Below are 11,848 nucleotides of genomic sequence, written 5' to 3' on the forward strand. Positions count from 1 at the left end.
CTGCAGTTTTAATTACTTTCTGCAGGGCCTTCCTGTCAGCTGCACCACACCAGGATGCTGGTGGTCAAGACCATGGATATGTATATAAACACTAGATGCCTCGTTCCCGGTGTTCGCCAATGGGATGCGACATGGCGGCCATCTTACCTCAGACAGCTGCCCCCTTTCCTGACATTGGGGTGTATGGTGCATGTACTATTTAAATAACTCTAACTTGCTCAATATTCCATCGATTTTCAAACTGTTTGTCATGTTCTGTGTCCCTCTGGTCCCCAACCCCCTCCTGTTCTCATGCCAGGTTCTCCTCCTGGGTCTCATTGTTCCCCAGCTCTCTCTTGGCTTCCCTCCTGTTTCCTCCTAATCCTCCTCATCCCTCTAGTTATTAGTTGTTTAGATTTGCCGTTAGTCTTTAGGTTTAGTTATTCAGTGTTTTATAGGTTATGTTTATCTTCCCTCCTGCTTAGTTCTTTCCCCCATTTAGTTTATGGATGCCACCTGTCTTCCCTCTAGATTTCACTCCTCACACCTGTCACCTGTTCCCCTGATTGCCTCCCTCTCTGTTTAAAAGCCCTGTCTTGTCCCTCATTGTTTGTCGGTCCATTGTTTGTTGTCAGCGTTTTACTCCCCCGTGCAAAACCTGAGACTCGTTTAATGACTCCTGAACTTGTTCCTGTTTTCTGGATACCTCGCTTGACTTCCTGTCTGTCGTTTTTGGATAAATTCCCAAAATAAAGGATTCTACCTTTTTTCAGTTACTCCTGCCTCATGTCGTCTGGTGCTCTGCATATTGGGCCCTACTCCTCCTGCTCTGAACCTGACAGTTTGATTTGTTCTAAACGCCAGAGATGTGTCTATGAAATAGGATGGGTTTGGCCCAGAAAATCCTGTTATTTCATTCCACAAAGCATTTACTCTTTTATAGACAACACATTTAATTGTAAGCTACAATAACTTCAAGTATACATAACCTATTATTATATTATATAGATTTATCTATATTTATATACAGTATATATATATTCCTGATTTGTGAAATAGGATTTATTTAGAGATGGGATTGCAAGGTTGTTTAGAGGTAAAGCCCACATAAACAGAACACAGATACAAAATGTGCACCCCAACAAATAAGACAACCGACACCCAAATCACATCTGTCAGCCAGAACTGGTCCGCCAGCAATAAAATTTAATCCAGCAAATTATTTTGTATTTTCACAATTTCTTAACTTTTTTTTTCTTATTTATTGACTCTTATTAATTAGAAGCTCTTTGGAAATGCTTTCTGAAAAGGTTGGGAAATAATCAAGATAGATTAGGTTAATAAATAAGATGGATTACAGTAATAAGATAGATGTATAATGGATTGATCTTGTGAAGGAGATTTTTATCATTCATAAATTCAATTTTCAATTCAATTCAATTTTATTTATATAGCGCCAAATCACGACAAGAGTCGTCTCAAGGCACTTCACATAATAAACATTCCAATTCAGGTCAGTTCATTAAGCCAATCAGAAATAATGTTTCCTATAAAAGGAACTCAGCAAATTGTATCAAGTCACTGACTAGTGTCAGTGACTTTACAGCAATCCTCATACAAAGCAAACATAAAGCGACAGTGGAGAGGACAACTCCCTTTTAACAGGAAGAAACCTCCAGAGAATCCTGGCTCAGTATAAGCAGCCATCCTCCACGACTCACTGGGGATCGAGAAGACAGAGCACACACACACACACACACACACACACACACACACACACACACACACACACACACACACACACACACACACACACACACACACACACACACACACACACACACAAGTAATGTGTCTATAGTTATACTGTGATTTCTTAGTAAATGTTCTATTTGGTGAGAGAGAAACTTTTTTGTATTTATCCTAGTGGATCTATAATTAAACGGATAAACTAGTAGTAGCACATCCAACGTCAAGGAAAGCAAAAAGTTATTATCAGGAGAGGGAGAATGTTTAAGTGGTTAGCAGCAGTGTGCTAGTCGATGGCCCCCTCCACGAGGCCACCACAGCTCAGCAGAACATCATTGTAGCTTCTTCTGGGGAGAAAAACACTTAGAGAGAAAATAAAGTTAACAGCTGAAATTGCAGAAAATAATACAGTTAAAGAGCAGATAGTAGAAGAAAGCAGTAGAGTGTGAAAAGTGGTCAGTGTATCCTCCAGCACTCTAAGCCTATAGCAGCATAACTACAGAGATAACTCTGGATAATCTATCCTATTTAGATGGAGGCATGTTGGAGGCAGGGTAAGGGAGAGCAGTCTTTACCGACTGTACACTCCACCTCCCTCTACTCCCCCACTTGTCCTGATTTAGGCTAACATCAGATTTTAACCATAGGCCCTGTCAAATAAAAATGTTTTAAGCCTAGTCTTAAAAGTAGACAAGGTGTCTGCCTCACAGACTAAAGCTGGGAGCTGGTTCCACAGGAGAGGAGCCTGATAACTAAAAGATCTGCCTCCCATCCTAATTTTAGACATTCTGGGAACCACCAGTAAACCTGCAGTCTGAGAGCAAAGTGCTCGGTTAGGAATGTATGGAACAATCAGATCACTGATGAATGATGGAGCTTGATTATTAAGAGCTTTGTATGTGAGAAGAAGGATCTTAAAATCTATTCTGAATTTAACAAGTAGCCAATATAGGGAAGCTAAGACAGGAGAGATATGATGTCTCTTTTTAATTCTCATCAGAACTCTAGCTGCAGCATTTTGGACAAGCTGAAGACTTTTAACTACATTCTGTGGACTTCCTGAGAGTAATGAATTACAGTAATCCAGTCTTGATGTAATAAATGCATGAACTAGTTTTTCAGCATCACTCCTGGAGAGGATGCATCTAATCTTAGCAATATTCCGAAGGTGAAAAAAGGAAATCCTGCAAACCTGTTTAACCTGGGATTTGAATGACATGTCCTGGTCAAAGATAACACCGAGGTTCCTTACTTTGTTCTCGGAGATTAATGTAATGCCATTCAGGTCAGGTGATTGACTAAGCAATTTCTTTTTCTGGATTTCTGGTCCAAAGATGAGAACTTCCGTCTTGTATTGATTTAAAAGCAAAAGGTTTAGCGTCATCCAATTTATTATGTCCTCAAGACAAGCCTGTAATCTACCCAACCAATTAGATTCCTCAGGGTTAATGGATAAATACAACTGAGTATTGTCAGCATAACAGTGGAAGTTTATCCCATGCTGTCTAATGATTTTACCAATTGGGAGCATATATATATATATATATATATATATATATAGTAAAAAGAATTGGTCCAAGCACTGAACCCTGTGGTACTCCACAAGTAACCCTGGAGTATGAAGACAATTTGTCATGTACATTTACAAAATGAAATCTGTCAGACAGGTAGGATTTAAACCAGCCTAGCGCTGTTCCTTTGATCCCTTCAACATGTTCAAGTCTTTCTAAAAGAACATTGTGATCAACTGTGTCAAAGGCAGCACTGAGATCTAAGAAGACTAGAACAGACACAAGATTCTTATCTGAGGCCATGAGAATATCATTTGTAACTCTCACTAATGCAGTTTCATAGTTTCAGTGCTGTGATACTCTCTAAAACCAGACTGAAATTCCTCAAACAGAGCATTAGTGTTTAAATGCTCACATACTTGGATTGCCACTATTTTCTCCAGGACTTTGGATAAAAATGGAAAGCTAGATATTGGTCTATAATTCATTGGGTCATCTGGATCCAGAGAAGGCTTCTTAAGTGAAGGTTTGATTACAGCAACCTTAAAATCCTGTGGTACATATCCATTTACTAGGGATAGATTGATTATATCTAGAATGGAGGCAGTAACCAAAGGAAATGCTTCTTTAAATAATTTGTTTGGGAATGGATCCAAAATGCAAGTTGAAGGTTTAGATGAAGCTAATATTTTTGATAACTCTGAAAGCTCAACTGGATCAAAACGGTTCAAGCACAGATGAGGTTCTACAGTCACCTCTGATGCTGTCTCACTTTCTGAGGAAGAAGAAATCACATTAGGGAGGATACTAAAGATTTTGTTTCTAATAGAATTAATTTTACTTGTAAAAAATCACATGAAGTCATTGCTGCTGAGGGCTAAGGGAATAGATGGTTCAGAGCTATGATTCTGTGTAAGTTTAGCAACTGTACTGAAAAGAAATTTAGGATTATGCTTATTCTCCTCAATTAATGCTGAGAAATAAGCAGTTCCAGTTTGTCGAAGCTTATTTTTATAAAGCACATGACTATTTTTCCAGGATAGGTAGGCCTCCTCATGGTGCGTAGAGCGCCATGTTCTCTCCAATTTCCTAGAGTTTTGTTTTAAGGCTCGTAAATGAGAATCAAACCAGGGAGCCAACTTCCTGTTCCGAATTACCTTCTTTTTAAAAGGGGGAACATCATCTAATGCCACACGTAAAGAGGAATTAACATGATGAACTAAGGCATCAATTTGTGAGGGGCTAGAACTGAAAATATTGCCCTCTGCTACATGCCTCTGAGATGCTGAGGACAGTAAAGATGGAACAGTTGATTTAAAAGACGCAACTGCGTTGTCAGATAGAGACCGACTATAGTGAATTTTACTTTCATGTCTCGAGAACTCAGTTATAAAAAACTCAAAGGTTATCAGAAAGTGGTCCGAGAGGATTGGATTATGTGGAAAGATTGTTATTTCCTCACACTCTATGCCATATGTCAGCACAAGGTCTAATGTATGATGGCAGGAGTGGGTGGAGCTATGTATTCTTTGAGTAAAACCAATTGAGTCTAAGATATTACTAAAGGCTACATTGAGGCTATCATTTTCAATGTCCACATGAATATTAAAATCCCCCACTACAATGACCTTATCAGTATTTAGCACCAAATCAGATAAAAAATCAGATATCTGATCCAAAATCTCAGAGTAAGGGCCTGGTGGACGATATAAAACTACAAACAAGAGTGGTTTTACAGTTTTGCAATCTGGATTAGGAAAACAAAGAATAAGATGTTCGAACGAACTGTAGTTATTAATTGGTATGGGACTGATTAATAAGTCCGAATGAAAAATGGTTGCTACTCCTCCTCCTCGCCCTGTACTTCGAGCAATATGATGATTTAAATAATTAGAAGGAGTCGACTCGTTTAAACTAGCATAGTCCTCTTGCTGCAGCCAGGATTCTGTGAGAGAGAGCAAAGAAATGTGATTATCACAAATCAAGTCATTAACTAACAAAGTTTCAGAAAAAAATTGATCTAATGTTCAACAACCCACATTTAATTTTTCTAGTTTTGTGCTCAGTTGAATTTGTTCTAATATTTATGAGATTTCCATGATTTGCTTTATTAAGCCTGATATTTAATGTGTGTGAGTTTGGCCGTGAGCAGGACACTGTCTCTATGGGGTAGTGGGTGGGTAACAGTACAGAAGCTGCAGAGGGGTGGGTTAAACTACGACTCTGCTTCCTGGTCTGGACCCTGGGTTGTCATGGAGGACTAATAAAACTGGCCATGTTCCTAGAAAGAAGAGCTGCTCCATCCAAAGAGGGATGGATGCCATCTCTCCGCATCAGACCAGGTTTTCCCCAAAAGGTTTTCCAGTTATCAATGTAGCCCACGTTGTTTTCAGGACACCACCTAGACAACCAACGGATGAAGGACAGCATGCGGCTAAACATGTTGTCACTGGTCCGATCAGGCAGGCGGCCAAAGAAAATTACGGAGTCCGACATTGTTTTGGCAAATTTGCACACCGAAGCAACATTAATTTTAGTGACCTCCGATTGGCGTAAATAAATAAACAAAAATAATCCAAGTTAAAAAGAGCTGATTTACGGAGCGCTGAGCCGCTGAGTGTATACGCGCCACCATCTTGCACATCAGAAGGCCTCAGAAGGCGCAAGATGGCAGATTTAGATGTCACCACATCCAACAAATTGTTTTTAAAGGTGGTATACTATACTATGAGGTGGGGACTGGGAGTAAATTGAGAATATACATTTTCTTGCAAATGTCGTTCACAGTTTGTTGTCAGTAGTCAGATCCCAGTGAGACATTAGCCTGAGTGCAGCAGTAAGCACATAAACAATTTGTTAGATTAAATGGCATCTAGAGAGATAGTTACTAATCAGGCAAAGCCTTTCTTCTTTTTAAATGTTTTTCCTTTTCACAAAAACATTTTAACAAATAGAACTAGAAAAATAAATCTGTGACATTCTTGTGCTTTCTGCTTCAAGCTGCTTCCGTGTTCTATTTTGCTGGCGTTTAACCAATCTGCAACAAAGTGATGTCATGCCGCATGTGTTGATGTTTCCGGTTGGAGTCAAGAGGTCTTACTCTGCTGTTATAAAGGTTTAAATCAACTGTATAACTATAGATGTGTTAAAAAGTAATGAAAATATATATGTGCATGTACACGAGTCCAGATTGGGAGGTAACATCTGATTCTGATCGAGTCAGAAACCACGTGATCGGAACTGGACATCCCTACTTTTAGGTTTATAGTCCTCAAACCATCATTCTGTCCTCGGGTATTTGAACTGTCACTGAGAGCTTTCAAACTCTGACTCTAAAAAAGGTGTTTGTTGTACCAACTACAGTAGAATTCAACTACATTTTTTAGTGAAATAATAGTGAAAATAACCATCATCATAACCATAACACTATACTATAAAATTATGCTGTTTGGAAGGATGTAAAAAAGAAGATTCAACTGAACACAAAGACTCAAGCTCTTGGAATCTGAAACAAACTGATCTATAAAAATAAAAAGTCAGATTAATGCTCAGATCTATCAGATTTCTCTAAATATTTTGAAGCCCTAAACGGAAAATCTGAAGAAGAAAAAAACACAACCTCCTCACTCTTTGCTCATAAAATATTAAAAAGACCCTTTGGACAATATGAGGAAATGAAAGCTGCATAAAATATGAAGTCATGGAAATTTATGTAAATCTTGTGCTTTTTTTAATCAGCTAATAATAATAATAATAATAATAATAATAATAATAATAATAATAATAATAATAATAGTTATTATTTATGTTGTTAATATTGGAAGTTAATTTTGTTCATGAATGCTATATTTTCATAAACCTTGTTGGATGTGGGTTAAGGTTAGGTTATGATGCAAAATATAATTTCCACATCTTATTTGTCTAAATCTACTAAGAACCACAATAAAAAACTTGCTTTGTTATTCAATACATTTTTCTAAATGCAGATATTTTTGAGTATATTTGGCCAACTTTACCACAGCTAAATAAAACAGAGATGTTGTGCCTAGAGAAGCTTATATATATTAAAAAAAAACAAATAATAATATATATGTTATACAATATATATATATATATATATACATATACATTATATATATCTTGGCTAAAGAGATTTCTGTACCAGGAAGACATGATGACAAAATTTTAATCTTAACTTCTTATAAATGTAACTCAATGTTTCTTAGAGGAGTCTGTACGAGTGATATTATAGGTGTGGTGAGTAAATTTAAGAGTAAAAAATCCATGGATTGTGACGGCCTTGATATGTCATTAACTAAAGAAGTTCTTCATAGTATCCTTCAGCCATTAACGTATATTTGTAACAAATCATTTCAAACTGGAATTTTTCCAGATAAAATGAAAACTGCCAAAGTGATCCCATTATATAAAAATGAAGATAAACAGGTTGTGTCAAATTATAGACCAGTATCTTTGCTGCCTACATTTTCAAAGATTCTTGAAAAACTATTTGAAAACAGACTAAATTCTTTTTTTGGAAAAATATGATTTATTGAATGACCATCAGTATGGGTTCAGAAGAAATCGCTCAACATCTCTATCAGTGATGGAATTTATTGAAAATATTGCAACAATTGTGGATAAAAAACAGATTGGAATAGGTGTGTTCATTGATTTACGCAAAGCCTTTGATACGATAGATCATTCTTTACTGTTACGGAAATGTGAAAGATTTGGTTTAAGAGGTGTTGTACAACTTTGGTTAAATAGTTACTTGGAAAGAAGGCTCCAATATGTGAGTATTAATAATATGAAATCTAAAGTTAGAAAAGTAACATGGAGTTCCGCAAGGATCGGTGTTGGGACATAAGCTATTTTTGCTTTATATAAATGACATTTGTACAGCTAGTGATATTTCTATTCTATATAAAACGAGAGATTTATTGCACAAGAGCTGCTTTTATTTACTGTACACTTCCCTTTGCTTGCCTTATATGAGCTATTGTGTGGAAATTTAGGGGAAAACATACAAAACATATCTGGATTCAATTTTTAAATTGCAAAAAAGAGCCATTAGAATAATAAATAAAGCTGGATATAGAAGAAGAAGAAGAAAATATCATTTCTATAGCGCCTCTCAAGATAAAAATCACGAGGCGCTTAAAGGGAGGGAGTCCACAAACCAATTTTTGTAGGATCAGCTATGTTAAAATTTAAGGACATTATGTATCTTAAAACTTTAGAAATGATGTATAGAGTGGTGAAAAAGAATGTTCCAATTTGTATTTTAAGTATGTTTAAACTAAGAGATGGAAAATATGATTTGAGGGGGTCTTATATATTTGAAATACCTAAAGTGAGAACTAATGCTAAGTATAGATGTGTGTCGGTTTTGGGAGTGGTTATGGAATGAACTTAGTGATGAACTGAAGATGTGTTATTCTTTGTCATTTTTCAAGAAAATTAAAACAAATAGCATCTTCCAAAGTTATATAAACTTAGTTTGATGTCTAACCTTGTGTTAATTTGATTTCTTGATTTGTCATTGATTTTTCTTTAAATGTTATGCATCTTATCTATCAGCCCTACTTTTTTTTCTCTTGGTTAAGGATTTGATTATCTCTGTGGGAGAATATCTCTGTGTGTGTGTGAGGTTTAGCTATCTATCTATCTATCTATCTATCTATCTATCTATCTATCTATCTATCTATCTATCTATCTATCTATCTATCTATCTATCTATCTATCTATCTATCTATCTATCATATATATGTATTTTATATATATATATATATATATATATATATATATATATATATATATATATATATATATATATATATATAATAACATTCCTGAAGGTTCAATAAAACTAACACAACAGTCACCATCAGATGGTTAAAAAATAGATCTAGTGTTTCACAGATCTAATAATCATGTTGTGCTCACAGAATGTGAACATCAGCAGGAAGAGGGAGATCTGTCAGAGAAAACAGAGTCCCTATTCACATCACTGATCAGTATGTATAATTGGTTGAATCCTCCTAGAATGACCACTGACCTCCACAGACTAATTAACAGTTAATTCTCGCAAAGGTCAACAGTGTGTTGACCAAGGATGACGAGAGTAGCCACCATATGGCTGGAGATGCTCACAAGAAGTGCCTCTTCACTGCTCTTTTAATCTTTTGAGCTAATTGTGTCTCTTCCCCCCGGGGTCTTCTGGTGACTGTGAACAGAGCCAAGACCAGACCAAATGTGACCAAACTCTAATCCACTTAACTGCTTTCCACTTTATTTTTCCAATTACGATGGGGACTTGTTGTTTTAGGGCTGGAATATGCTGGTGTCAACATTCGTTTTGCTCTCCGAGCAAGATGGGATGTGCAGCATCTCCTTTGTTAGGTTCACATTTAAAATTAGGTCATTGTTCCCACACCATTCCACAAAGTGGTCCACCAGGTCTCTGTATTCAGTCTGTCCAGATCGGATATATCCAATGACTACAGAGTCATCTGCATATTTCTGCAGATGACAGGACAGGAGTAAAAAGGAGTGGTGAGATTACAGTTCCCTGTGGTACTCCTGCTGCTGTCAGCCTGGTCAGATGCACTCCATAGTCTCACAAACTGAGGTCCGTTTGTCAGGTAGTCATCAGTCCAGGTGGTTGTGGAGGTGTCTACCTGAGTCTTCTGTATTTCATAACTTTATAAATTCAATTGAGGAATCAAAGAATGTGATCTTCACAGGCCTGTCTGCTTTGTCCAGATGACTGTGGATTTGTTATATAGTGGGCCTGTGATAGTGTACTAAACTCCAACCCCATGGCTGTGGGTTAGGGTTTCAAAATCTGAAGCAGTAAAACAGTTTAGCCCCAACAAGCCCCAACTGCAGCAATTATTATCACTTTTGTACTCCGTTTTAGCTGTTCCAGCTGTTTTCTGCAGCAAACTCTAAACCCCTCCAAACAAATATTCACTGTTAATATAGAAAACTAGATAATTATTTGATTAAATGCATACAACTATATGATTGTGTTTTTAAATCTGTTCTATACATACATACAATGTTATTTTGATATTGATGTGATAAATGATATTTTTACCACTGCTTTTATGTTGGAACTGTATGAAATTTTGCTGCCCCTTGGCCAGGACACCCTTGTAAAAAAGGTCACTTGGTTATGATGGTCACTTGGTTAAATAAAGGTTAAGTAAAAAATAAAAACTTAAATATTTTAATTTTTAAGGGAAATTCATGTATATTTTGTGACACTCCTAGATTTTCTGTAACATTTATTCACATTTTAAAATGTTCAACATTTCATTTTAGTGTGTTTTGTGTTTTACCAACCATCAAAATTTTACTTGTTAAAACTGGTGTTTTGTAGATCACACATTGAAGGGTTTTCCTGCATCAACAGCCTGTTTAAGGTCAAAGGTCAGATGTTCTCCTGCAGGATATTCTGATGGAGAGCAGAATTCCATCAATTACAACAAAGTGTTCCGGGTTCTGACGCAGCCCCGGCCCATAACACTTCCACCACCATGTCTAACTGCTGGTATGATGTTGCTTTTCTGAACTGTGCTAGTACTTTACACCAGTTATAACAACATGCACACACTTTCCAGAAAGTCCTCTTATTGATTTGTCAGTGTATCAAATACTTTCCTTAAAGTCCTGGAGATCGTCGAGCTGCTTTTTGGTGAGATGTGTGGAGGTAACAATAAACACGTTGTGTTTGTTAAGACAGAAAACAAAAATGCTGAGTGACACACAATTATCAGCTTTTTGGTTCATATTTGGACTTTTCACAAATGTGGGACATCAGAACCATGCTGTCCTCTTAAACCGCCGAACTGCGTGTGAAGAAATGGATTATGAAAAAGGGGTGGAAAACACACAAGTGTTTTAGTGTTTGAAGAGGACTGAGTCGTCGTGCAGCACATTCTCACACCCAAAGCGGCTAAAATTGATAAAGGGTGACAACAGAAGTGTTGGCTGAGCTCCATCCCTGAGAATCCAGATGTTCAGGAATGTTCTGTGGTGAGTTTTCTGATTTCAGAACCTCAAACTTTAACAGTTTAGCTAAATAAAATTTTATCGCATTATTTGAATGTTTCTCAAATCAGCTGCTGAGTGTGGTTGTCCTTGTAAATGTCTCTCATGTGATAATAAAGGTTCATTAATAATAAATAGGGGACTCCTATGAGCTGAATTCATGTTAACCACAACATCAGCCATTCCAAACCCCATTATTCTCTCTGTGACCTTTTTGTCTCTGACTGCTGGGGGGAAGTGGATGATCTCCACTTTGTCAAAGAAAAACGAAAAAAAAAACAAGGAAAATGAGAGTTAATGGGCACCTCCTCAGCAAACACTGGGAGTCATTATGAATGGGAAGCAATCACTCAGATCAAATATACAGCAGTGGGGAACCAGAGCTGGAAGTCAGACTCTAGGACTGGAAATACAAACGACAGAGGCTGGTAAATATATAATATATATAATAATGTCGTGTAATCATCCCTTTAAACGCAGACACTGAAGAGGAGTGTTGACTGATAAGGACAGAGGAGACACGAGGAGCAGGAGGAGGACTGCTCTAG

Source organism: Nothobranchius furzeri, chromosome 9, assembly GCF_043380555.1.
Source record: "Nothobranchius furzeri strain GRZ-AD chromosome 9, NfurGRZ-RIMD1, whole genome shotgun sequence".
NCBI classification, from domain to species: Eukaryota; Metazoa; Chordata; class Actinopteri; order Cyprinodontiformes; family Nothobranchiidae; genus Nothobranchius; species Nothobranchius furzeri.